This window comes from Lemur catta, chromosome 1 (genome assembly GCF_020740605.2).
Source record: "Lemur catta isolate mLemCat1 chromosome 1, mLemCat1.pri, whole genome shotgun sequence".
Lineage (NCBI taxonomy): Eukaryota > Metazoa > Chordata > Mammalia > Primates > Lemuridae > Lemur > Lemur catta.
Window position 1 is genome coordinate 33,672,322 of NC_059128.1, and position 12,233 is coordinate 33,684,554.

Below are 12,233 nucleotides of genomic sequence, written 5' to 3' on the forward strand. Positions count from 1 at the left end.
CCTGAGCAAGAGCAAGACCCTGTCTCTGCTAAAAACAGAAAAATTAGCCAGGCGTGGTGGTGCGTGCCTGTAGTCCCAGCTACTCGGGTGGCTGAGACAGGATGATCACTTGAACCCTGGAGTTTGAGGTTGCTGGGAGTTAGGCTGACACCACAGGACTCTAGCCCAGGCAACAGAGCAAGACTGTCTCAAAAAAAAAAAAAAAAAAAGAATATTCTGAACTATCACTTTTGGCTTACATTTCACATGAATTAAGCCCCTATGAGGATTATTCAGAAATATTTTTGCCATGTAGAAAAATAATAGTTATTTTAATGCAGAACTGTATGTTATAATGTATAAAAGATTTGTTGTAAGACATAGTTATACCAAATCATGAGTAGTTTTACCTTTTACTCACTAGGTCTGCAATATCTTACATTGGCTTTTATTTATATTTTAACATTGAGTATACCTCATTTTTAATAAAAAAAATTGTAGTTAAAAGAGAGAAAAGGAGAATAGTCCAAGAGATTAAAAAAAAATCTTTAAGAGAGAAGCAGTAATATACATACAAATAGATAAGCACACAGAGACAGAAATTCAGCTGAAACTGCATTAACATCCCAGGGTTGATACCTTAGTCCTGAGTGTTTTTCTAGAGACCTTAAGAGCAATTTGAGATTTTTATAATGAAAGGTTTACATGAGTTTAAAAAGGAAAATGATAAAATACAAATCATCTTTCTACCCTCAGTGCCAAAGGATTTTCTAGGCTTCCTGAGTTGGTATTAATTTTCTAAAAATCACTTGAAAAAATAATTTTTAAGCCAGGTGTGGTGGTACATGCCTATAGTCCCAGCTCCTTGGGAGGCTGAGGCAGGAAGATAGCTCAAACCAAGAAGCTTGAGGACAGCCTGGGCAACATAGCAAGAGCCCATCTCTTAAAAAAGAAAGAAAGAAAAGGTAATTCTTAGTGCCACAGTTTTCACTTTTTTCTGTTCTATAAAACCGGCAAAGTGGATATATTCAGTATTCTATAACTATGTTTAAAATACATGATGATAGCTTTCCCTTTGTAAATAAACTTAATTCCCTTTTATAATGGTGACACTAAAACACTAGAAAAATTAAAGTTTATGAAATAAATGATAGATTCTCCTGCTCTATGTACCTAGGAAATAGCTGGTCAAACTTCACCACAAAGGATAGCTCTAAATTGTTTCTGAAATGTTTAAATTTCAAATACTAGATAATCAAGGATAGCAAGAGAGAGGCTCCAAAACAGCCTTATCTTTTCTGTATGCTGCCCTGTGGTTAAATTCTAAACTTCACAGACATTTGAATACATCTAATAAATTTGTTTTGTGAGGCTTAGAATTTAACCGCATACAAAACTCTTGAGCTCCCTCCTGACTGAACAGCTCTGAGGACATTTCCTGACACATTCAACAGCATCAGTGTTCAGTCAGGAGGGAGCTGAAAGAGTAATCCAGCTCATTCTAAGGACACAAAGGTTTTCTCTGGGTAAACAGTGAATTTAGGTGAATTACAGTGATAAGTTTTTCTTGAAGGCTAAATGAAGAAACTGGCATTTTCTAAGGCAGTTGAGTTTCTCCCTTAGACAAATGAATAAAGCCTCTTGGGATCAAGACTGATGTGTGTTGAGAGCAAAATCTAACTAGCTATTGATAGGATCAATTGTATATTGGGATTGTTTAAAACAAATGTGTTCTCTATGTGGTCAGTACTTCATCTAATCTTAAACATTTTTCTACCAATTCACTTAAACAATTATTCAAACTTGTACTACCTTCAAAGATTTCATCTCATAGAAAGAACACAAAATATTAACATTGATTTTTTAAATGTATTTTAGCTTATTTGGGACAGATTACCTAGCCTTTTCAAGTCAAATTTTATTCTTTTTGAAATAATTTTTCTGATATTTCTCCTTTATATTCTTCCCTATTTGCCCAGGCATTAGTCCTTGACACAGGAAGTCCTTGTGTAGCTAAAGGGTGGGAGTAGAGGTGTATGTGGGTGGTGCGGTAAGCAGCACTATAGGGCAGAGTCTGGAGAAACGGTAAATTTGCTTGCCTGTGGCTGATTGGCCATGATAGACAATGATTTACGGCAGAAATATATCTACATTTGTTGAGTGTTAAGGAAATAGTAGTTAACTTTATTCATAGTGTTCCTTTTAATATTAGAAATTCAAAGCAAATGCTCTTACCTTAGTCCTCATAACATTCTGTTTTAGGAAGTGGAAAAATGTTAGCTTCATTTTATAGAAAAAACCCCCAAAGGCTGAATTCCAGAGAGGCAATGAATGGTGTAGGACCCCAGTTTTGTTTTTTTTCCACCATTCATTCTGCAGGCATTTTTTTAAAGTAACTGTCATATGCCTAATACTGTGCCTTCAGTGTTATTTCTTTAAAAACATGATTCCTTACTGAGAAATCTACTTTGTATTTAAAAAGTTTTCCCAGCTAAAACCTTTAGTTTTGACTACATCATCTGCAAAATGGAGCTATACTTTTAGCCAGCCACCTAATAATATAGTGTGGTTTGCATAATGATTGCCAAGCTTAAAACTGGAAATGCCATATGCACTTTTCACTGGTGTATCAGGCAAATACTAAACAGACATTTTCCCCTTGGATCAGCTTAAAATTTTCCCTTCTTTCCAGATCCCACATAGACTTGTATTCTGGAGAAAAATAGAGACTGTTTCAGTATTTGTCCTTATTTAGCATATCATCATAATCCAGTATCTAGTAAGTACAGTCTGCCGTATAAGAAAACCAAAATTTCTTGATTTATAACTCTTGAGATTGTTACTTCTTGCTCTTGACTTTCTGATTTCTTGTCTGTAAAGTAGGTATAAGCAATACCTACCTCACAGGGGTGTTGTGAGGACTTGTATTAAAATATTAAGTTCTCTCAGTATTATTGATAAAAGCCAAACATATGAACTACATTTATTCTGTAGCTAACCCTATTAACTTCAGTATTCCAACCTGTAAATTCTAGAACATCTTAGAAGCAGTCTTGTACTATTTAATATTCAATTAATTGACAAAACTCTTATTATTTTTTACAACTACTCTAGAAAAAGCAGTGTTACTAGAATTCGTATTCTACCATAGTTTAATCATCACTATTTCTCTTTAACCTTCAGCAAGAAGGATATTAGTTCTTTGGCATTTTGGAGAATAAAACCTTGCCAATTTCAGCTTTATTGAAAGTTCCCCTAAACATATTGTTTATATGTAGGAAAACAATAAAATACCATCTTTATTTCTTTGATGTAGGTGATCTAAGTAGTAGATGGGGACAGGAAATGGAGTGAGGATAATATAGCAATTCATTAATGTTATTTTAAGATAGTATTGGATTAGCTGGGTGTGTTGGCTCACGCCTACAGTCCTAGCTATTTGGGAGGCTAAGGCAGGAGGATTGCTTGAGCCCAGGAGTTCAAGGTTATTGTGAGATATAATCGTGCCACTGCACTCCAGCCTGGGTGACAGAGTAAGACCTTGTCTCTAAAAAAATAAAACAGTATTGGAAAAGTCTTCACTAAAAACTGAAGAAAATACATACTAATCATGGAAAAAGATAACATTCTGGAAAATGTATAGTTCATTAAAGTTTATTTGTACAGGCAAATGTAACTTGGATCCTTGATGATAAGTAATCAATTTGTTATAGTAATTGATATAAAAATAGGCCATGTGAAGAGTTTTCATAATGTAACTTGTGTTTTTGTATGTTTTGAACTAAATGCAGGTCTGTGGCACTTTATTATAATGAATTTTTAAATTCTTAAGAGTGAAATCTGTAAATGATTATTCTCTACTGTACATCTGTGTTTGTATGGTTGGACTTTTTGAAAACTGTTGAAGTTACACAATCCCAAGCCTGGATGTCTTAAACACAAGGAATCATAAACTCTGATTTTTGTCTTCAAGATCTGGAAGAATCCATGGTACTTCAGTATGTATCTGTGCTACACTTGATAACTTAGTAAATATTAATCCAGTGCAATTGATATTAGCTGTTATCAACTCCTCTATTTTATGCCACATAATCATTTAGTCAGAAGAGATCAAATATAAACTTAAAGTACTTTAAAAAGAACTTGGATTATAAAAACGTGGACAATAAAAAGGCCCACTAAAAATTTTTCAAAACACCTGTAACATATAGCAAATACAGGAGACTAAAATCAATAATACATTGTATGGTTAAACTCTTCTGCCTAATGTACTGTGAATTTGCTTTAGAAACATTCTTTTAGAAAGTTCTGTATCCTCTATTTGAAATGAAAACAACGGATTTCATGTATTTTACTAAGACAAATAAATTGATGTGACTTAATCACAAACAAAACCTTTTATTAGCTCAGCTTATAGGATGTGCTCTTATTTTACAGCAGTGTCTGCCAAATGCTGGCTTCCTAGTGTTGAGGTAAGTAGTCTCTGTGCTGGGCAACATTTTGGAAGTGTAATGCAAAAATGCATCCGTGGACCCAATTCTTACCAGCCATAATCTGTGTTAATAGAAAATTGGTGTCCTTTCATATCTACCATTATAGACTTAAAAAAAGAACAAACAAAAGAAAGAAAAGTAGTGTCCTAATCAAGTGCTTTCCAACTACCATCTCTGGGAAGAAAAGTCGTATCTAGTCATTTCCTGGGATTTTCTTGTTCTTGCTTTGCTTCTTTCTTCCCTACTTACACTCTATTGGATCTCCTCCTGCCCTGATAACATGATTTACAACAGTAGTTTTCAACCAAGGTGTGTTAGGCTTCTCCAAAGAAAAAGAACCAACATGTAGAACCAAAGGGGGTGGAAAGATACTGATTTATTATAAGGAATTGGCTCATGCAATTACAGAAGCTGAGATGTCCCAAGATCTATAGCTGCCAATCTGGAAAGCCAGGGGAACCAATGATATTGTTCTAGTCTGAGTCCAAAGGCCTGAGAACCAGGAGAACTGATGGCATAAGTTCCAGTCCAAAAGCTGGCAGGCTTGAGATTCAAGAAGAGCCAATGTTTCTGTTTGAGTCTAAAGGCAGGGAAGGACCTATATCCTAGCTCAAGCAGTCAGGCAGAAGAAGGTCCCCTTTTTGTTCTATTGTGGCCTTCATCTGATTGTATGAGGGCCACCCACATCAGTGAGGGCAATCTGCTTTACTCAGTATACTGAATGAAATGTTAGTCTCATCCAAAAACACCCTCACAAACACACCCAGCATAATGTTTGAGTAAATATCTACAGTATATGTTGTGATGGTTGTCAGGAATTAAAGGATACAAAGAAATGTAATTTTGGGATTTCTATCACAGATATTTTTGGAGTTAATATTGTTATCGTGGAGTATGAGATATGTTCAGAATTAAATTCTATTTTTATTAACCTTTATACCAGCTTTAAGATAAAAAATGTGATTATTAAAAATCAGATGGATCAATTAGCAAGACAGTTTTAATTCTATTCAAATAATGTTTGAAGTAAATAATTGTGTCTCTAAAGAGGCCTTCATGAAATTAAAATGTGATTGTAGGTTGTAATTTGTGTAATTTTTTTTTTTTTTTTTTTTTTTTGAGACAGAGTCTCACTCTGTCACCCAGGCTACAGTGCAGTGGCATCGTCATAGCTCACTGCAATCTCCAACTCCTGGGCTCAAGTGATCCTCCTGCCTCAGCCTCCCGAGTAGCTGGGACTAAAGGCCTGAGCCACCATGCCCCGCTAATTTTTTTCTATTTTTAGTACAGACAGGGTCTCACTCTTGCTCAGGCTGCTCTCAAATTCCTGAGCTCAAGTGATCCTCCTGCCTCAGCCTCCCAGAATGCTAGGATTATAGGCATGTAATCTACCTCTCCAGGCCTGTGTAAATTTTTAATCTGGCCAAAAGGTGGCAGCAGTGCACTTTTTTCGTTTTGTTTTGTTTTTTTTTGGAACCAGGGGTGTCATGATAGCTCACTGCAACTTCAAACTCCTGAGCTCAAACGATCTTCCTGCTTCAGCCTCCCAGAGTACTAGAATTACAGGCGTGAGCCACCTCATCCAGCCCCAATGTACCTTTTAAAAATGTACATTATACTCAAATTCAGCATTACTATTTACTTAATTTACTATTTAGTGCTTAGCTATTTTTGGATCATAATTTATAGAGCCAAGACTAATGAGAATTTTCTTTAAATTTCATAATACAAGGTACTACAATATCTTGACATCCTTTTTAATCAAGATGCCTCTAATTTACATATAAATCAATCACTTTTTAAAATGTCCCATTTATTGTGATTGTTGTATTGAGTTTGGGGGTTTTTTTGGGTTTTTTGAGACAGGGTCTCACTCTGTCACCTGGGCTAGAGTGCAGTGATCTCATCATAGCTCACTGCAACCTCAAACACCTGGGCCCAAGTGATCCTCCTGCCTCAGCCTCCGCAGTAACTGGGACTACAGGCATGCACCACCATGCCTAGATAATTTTTGCTTTTTGTAGGAACGGGTTCTCACTATGTTGCTTAGCCTGGTCTCCAACGAGCGTCTGACCTCAGGTGATTCTCCCGCCTCAGCCTCCCAGTGCTAGGATTACAGGTGTGGGCCACTGTGCTCAGCCCTATATTGAGCATTTCTGAAGATTTTTTCAAGTCATTAACAGTAAGGCCTTGGAATTTTAGTCCAGTCACATTGGCTCTTCTAATCAGGCATCAAACTCAGTTTTTGGTTTTCTGCCTGGTCAATAGATCAATAATTGGAGGACATTAAGTAAATTCTGCCTTGCTTGTTTCTTGCCTCTTGTTTCTTTTCTTCACATCCACAACCTGTGAAGTAGACTGGTATATTATTTACTGAAATTGACTTTCCTTTCCAACTATGATTGGTTCAACTACTGACTTTCTACAGTGGTTTTCTTTCTTTCTTCTCTCACTTTCCATTCAGTTCCATTCTGAGTGAGCTAAGACCTTTCTCTTTAATAGAGTTTTCTTCAACTCTTCTTGCTGGCCAATATTGAGTGAATATAGTCTGTCTCTCCCCCCATCATTTCTGCTTGCAAAATTATTATTATCGTAGGACTTTGTACCAAATCATCAATTGCTTCTCAGTTTATTTTATAGCTAATGAGCCAGTTTGGAAAGTGAGCCCACTTTCCCTCAAGTAAAGTCTGTTCCAGTGCTTATACAATGTTGGAACTTTTTTCATTGAAACAACTTGGTGATTTTGTATCAAAATAATGGGAAAAAATGTTACTTAAGCTATAAGAACACCCTGATATCCTTTTATGTGAGAAGTCTGAAGGAATGGCAGTGCTCAGGGAGGCATTCTTTGTACACCTGATAGGTCCCTGCTGTCCTGGGAACAGGTGCAGAGGCTTGTGCAGGTAGGAGGCCTGAGGAGATGGCCCTAACCAGCTGTAGTTGTCTCTCTCTCTCTCACACACACACACACGTCTAGTCTGTTACTACTGAGCTTCAGGAAGTTCCATGTCAAATTTGTGTGTGCCAAACAGGCCTCTGAGGAATGAGATCTTGTGAATTTAACTCTGCCACATTTTTCTGTAGTGGAAGCCATATGATACTTAGTGCAAACCAAGTGCAGGTAATTTATTTTTATTTTTATTTTTAGAACTGGCATTTATAGTAACTGCCTATAGGGACGAAAATCTGAAGAACCCATGGTGGTTCTTTAGACAGTAAAGGAACACCTGTTACTTTTTGAAGGAAAAAATACATTTGCAAAGGCAAGGGAAAAGGTTTTAAAATGCAGACTACAGATTCCAGGGGAGTGAATCTCAAAAAAATTTCTTACTAGACCAGTTCTCATTTCCCGACATTCTTCTTTTTTTCACATACACGCAAAGTCTGGTGCTGTGAGCTCAGTGGTTCTGCTTTCTATCACAATATTTTAAAGTGGGGGGGAAGGCATATAAAGGGAAGACTCCTTGATTTTGAATATCTGTTTCACTATTAACATCACCAGTTTTGTAGACCTCTTAAACTCTGCTGGTTACTCTCAGAACCACCACCAGGCTCATGCAGGTTCTGCACAATGCAGTGCAAGGGGATGCCACTCGTTGAATGAATGCTTCTCCTGGAGTTGGGCTGTGCGGTTGGCACAGCTGTGCATGGCAGCCCTGCCTTACCTTATCCTGGTTTTAAACATTGGTTTTAAGAAGCCCTTATTTTGAATTTCTGCAGCAAGTAACAGTTCACTGATGCAGTCAGGAAATTATATTAAACCAAAATACACAGGTGGTATAGAAATCAGAGTAAGATTTAAAATTAATTACCTCTAGATGACACAACTTACATGTTTATCTAAATTTGTAGAACTGTGTGGTAAAGAAGGTGGATTTTATGTATATAAATTATACTTGAATGGAAAAAAGATTAATACTACTCAGATACATACAGAAAAGACTTAGAGCTGATGAACCCTAATGATTGTCGTTATTCACTATTAATCCCTCAGGAAAAATACATCAGCCAGATATTGAGGGTTTAGAGGAAACCCGGAAAATTAAAGAGAAAATTCTAGCAAATTCACTCTAAAATTAGGGAAATTGCTAGTAAGGTTATTTGTGGCACATTTGGATAAAAGATCAGAAAGTCCGGTTGACTTTTTTCACCTGAATTGAGTAGTGACCAATGGTTTTGGCATTTTATACATTTAAGCCTTACCAAGTACAAGGGCAATTCTAACTTAGTCATTTTGTCAGGAGGATGTAAATACTCCAGTTTTAGACGATCTGTTTAAACTGAAGTGATGTTCTGACTAAAGTTATTTTTATTTATTTATTTTTTTTTGAGACAAGAGTCTTGCTCTGTTGCCTGGGCTAGAGTGCCGTGGCATCAGCTTAGCTCACAGGAACCTCAAACTCCTGGGCTCAAGCAATCTTCCTACCTCAGCCTCCCAAGTAGCTGGGACTACAGGCATGCGCCACCATGCCCAGACAATTTTTTCTGTATATATTTTTAGTTGTCCATATAATTTCTATTTTTAGTAGAGACGGGGGTCTCGCTCTTGCTCAGGCTGGTCTCGAACTCCTGAGCTCAAACGATCCACTCACCTCAGCCTCCCTGAGTGCTAGGATTACAGGCGTGAGCCACCGCGCCCCGCCCTGACTAAAGTTCTTAGTCTACAAATGGCTATTCCATATGGAACCTCTGCCTTGTAATTTATATAAGAAGATATTTGATTAGCACATGCATGCCTATAGCTGCATTGTGATGGTGATTGATCACAGATATGGTACAGACACCCACTTGTAGGCATACTGACCAGACTTTTCTTGTGACCTAAAGGTGCAGACATCAAAGTAGGGTTTTGGTAATAAAAGGTTCAGGTACAAGTATACAAATGACTATCTACTTTGGTGTCACCCTGTGCTACCCATCTTCCAGGAGTGCAGAAATGGAACACCTGGGTTTTATGGTCACAAGTGCAGCTGTGAGAAGTGTATGAAAGGCTTAATACCTGCCCCAAATTTCAGTCATAAAGATCAAGGCCAAAAGTCCTATTTGAGTTTAGCCACAAAGCAAGCCTCAGGGAAAGTGCATCTAGTCTTGCTCATGTGCAGAGACTGCTGGGCAATGCCACCATTGTTATGATGAGTTGGAATTTACAGAGAATTTTAAGGCTGGGAGTTTTCCAGGCTAGGTACTACTGCACCATCATCTCCTCACTTTGGTTTTCCTTCATTGTTCATGGTGCCCGCAACCAGCTTTGCTGAGGATTTTCTGTGAGTGTAGTATAGACATGTACAATACACATACACACACACTCTTTCCTAAATTCAGGAACGTAACCCCCTGTAAACTTAAGCTTTCAAGAAGGAAAAAAGAAAGAAAGAAAAGTAGGTAGTCACACAGGGGTTTGGGACTCTAGACTTCAGCATTAAAGGCAGGTTTAAAAAGGGATTGGCAAAAGTGCCTGTGAGAATAAGTTTCTTTTTTTAACTAGAAAGAGGTGATATAATAAACTTTTTTAAATTCTGCAAAATATGAAATATTAAATACCCTATGTATAGTATTTACACATTAAGAAGACATTTTGTTTTGGAGCCAGGTTTAGTTTTAGGACTTTTAAGACACTATCAACTTTTAGATTGGTCCTGATTTTTGGAAAGTACAGTCTTTTATAGAACCCAGTTATTATCATTGGGCTGTGCTTTAAAAAAAAAAAGAGTTAATGTTAGAATGAAGTCAATACCTTAGTAAACACAGAACTTTTGAAACACTGAGCTTTAGTAGGTGCCATCTGAATAATTTAAGCATTTTCACATGAAGATTGCTTAGTTATTTGGAAAATCATAAAGATTATTAACAATTCATAGGTTAATATAATGCAGAAAAGACAACTAATGAGTATAGCAAGAAATGAAAACAGTATGCATTTGTCAGATTCATAGACGGCATCAAATTCAGAATTGCCCTCTTGGTTGAATTAGTTCAATGTTCTAGGTGTTTGTATTTCTCTTGCTGGAGGAGGACGCTTTTAGGCATGTCATTGTAAAGTCTGTCCAGTACCCAATCAGCACAGTAGAACTTTTAGTAGTACTAGCTCAGTAGTTCCATCAGTGTGATCTTTATAGTTTTAGGAAATGAATGTAATTTGCCCACGTTTCTTTGAAAAGATTTAGATAAATAAACATGAGCCAATATAACATTTATTCTGTATTAATAATCAGTACATAAATTAATTCAGCTTTAAACCTTTTTTCTGCGGAGTATTATTTCTTTAATATTAGCATCTGATCCACAGTAATATAGTACTAATTTTAATGAGAAAAACAAAATGGAACTTTCACTTTCATAATAGCTCATCCACTTAACATTTTACAGACAAAGAACTACTATAAATATGTAACATTATGCAGGCTTTTTCTGCACCTAGTCACAGATCATAATGAATATACTGTTTATATAGAAACTGAATGCTTTTAACCTACTACTGTATTCAGATCATCACCTTCCCCATACCAGACAAAATTAATTATTCTCTCTTTATATTCCCCTCTGTGGCACTCATGTTGCTGCATTACTCGTGGCTCTTTGCTTTAACCCCTGTTCCAGTTCCTATTGTCACTGCTCCCTAGATTAAGCTCTTGGAGGGCAGGAAGCCTGTCCCTGTTATCAGTGTTTGGCATGTATTATGCCTAACACATGTGTTAAATCAAATTTAATTTAATGAGGACATCTAAATTTTATGTAGCTTCCTTCTAATAAATTTTTGTAACTAAATAAGGATCATTACAAAAAATTCTTTTCAAAATTATACCATAAAATGTACCATGGGTTGAAATTTTGAATTCTGTGTAATAAGAAACTTCATGTTACACAATAAAATGTCATAAGAATTTGAACCTAAAGAACTCTAAACCTTAAATGAAGATTTTAAAAAATGCAGAAATGGCAGCCAGAAAAGTCAAATTGGATGTATTGACTATTAGATGAAATTAGAGAGTAGACTTTACATACATCGATAAAGTCAACATTGAAAGGATCTTTTCAAACAATTAGATTCTAAAGCCTAACAATTACTTTTAAAATTCTGCTGTAAATTCCTAAAAAATTCTTAACTATAAAAAATAAGGCAACTTGAAGCTAGAAATTTATGGATGAAATTACACTGGATTGTATACAGAAGCCAGTGTAGACTGGTGCCTTCCTATAATCCATATATATTAAAAACCTTTAGCAAGTCTATTCATATATACTGGTGAAATAATCTCTCAGAAGTAAATCAGAGAGTTTCTAAGACTCCACTAAATAGTAGACCAATTAAGATCATCACAAACTTCATGCTGTCAAATCTATTACCTTGAAAGAAAATTATGCAGAGAGCTTTTCTGAAGAACTCCATTTGTGCCACATGCTTATTATTCTTTGGGTGGAGGAGGTGGCAGGGAACATAATTTCTGTTTGAAAGTTCTTTTGTTTTCTGCTACCTTTACTTAAATGTTACTGGGTACTATTTTTATATCCTATAAAGTGCTTTGAAAAATGTTAAGTGAATAGTGCTACATAAAATAGATGAGAATTTTCATATTCTCTGGGTTTGTAACAAGCAAAGTGAATAATACTGACTCTTAAAAGGGGGAAGATAAAATGCAGAAAAAATTAATAAGTATCCCCCCCGCCTTGTAAAATTCTCAGTTCAAAGTTTCAGAAACTGAATCCTAGCTAATAGTAAACGTTCATTAAAAGCAGCTTTTATACCACAGCAAATTTAAATGA

At 36.2% G+C, this 12,233-nt stretch overlaps 1 protein-coding gene across 5 annotated transcripts in view; it reads left to right on the forward strand.

The window, feature by feature from the left end:
* The window catches only part of ZBTB25 (zinc finger and BTB domain containing 25), an 81,931-nt gene that overhangs the window by 19,897 nt on the left and 49,801 nt on the right, over positions 1-12,233 (forward strand). The window lies entirely within an intron of this gene.